We start from the raw sequence: 769 nt of genomic DNA on the forward strand, positions 1-769 counted from the left end.
GACTTCTATGGGAGAAGCATCTCAATCCCTGCCATTGGAGCAAACAACTTTGAGCTTAAGCCTCAATTAGTTTCTCTAATGCAACAGAATTGCAAGTTTCATGGACTTCCATTGGAAGATCCTCATCAGTTCTTAGCTGAATTCTTGCAAATCTGTGACACTGTCAAGACCAATGGGGTTGACCCTGAAGTCTACAGACTTATGCTCTTTCCTTTTGCTGTAAGAGACAGAGCTAGGACATGGTTGGATTCACAACCTAAAGAAAGCCTGAACTCTTGGGAAAAGTTAGTCAATGCCTTCTTGGCAAAGTTCTTTCCACCTCAAAAATTGAGCAAGCTTAGAGTGGAAGTCCAAACCTTCAGACAGAAGGAAGGTGAATCCCTCTATGAAGCTTGGGAAAGATACAAGCAATTGATCAGAAGGTGTCCTTCTGACATACTTTCTGAATGGAGCATCATAGGTATCTTCTATGATGGTCTGTCTAAACTATCCAAGATGTCATTGGATAGCTCTGCTGGAGGATCTCTTCATCTGAAGAAGACGCCTGCAGAAGCTCAGGAACCCATTGAAATGGTTGCAAATAACCAATTCATGTACACTTCTGAAAGGAATCCTGTGAATAATGGGACAACTTAGAAGAAGGGAGTTCTTGAGATTGATACTCTGAATGCCATATGGGCTCAGAATAAAATATTGACCCAACAAGTCAATATGATTTCTCAGAGTCTGTCTGGAATGCAAGCAGCAACAAGCAGTACTAAGGAAGCTT

General features: G+C 41.6%; 1 non-coding gene across 1 annotated transcript; it reads right to left on the reverse strand.

Annotated features, from left to right (window-relative positions):
* Window positions 1-333: 333 nt before the first annotated feature.
* LOC148580033 (small nucleolar RNA R71) lies at window positions 334-437 on the reverse strand. The gene has a single exon (XR_015898410.1). It is a non-coding gene; the product is annotated as a small nucleolar RNA R71 (small nucleolar RNA).
* Between the last annotated feature and the right edge of the window lie 332 nt (window positions 438-769).

This window comes from Arachis ipaensis, chromosome B10 (assembly GCF_059453495.1).
Source record: "Arachis ipaensis isolate K30076 ecotype BB chromosome B10, ASM5945349v1, whole genome shotgun sequence".
NCBI lineage: Eukaryota > Viridiplantae > Streptophyta > Magnoliopsida > Fabales > Fabaceae > Arachis > Arachis ipaensis.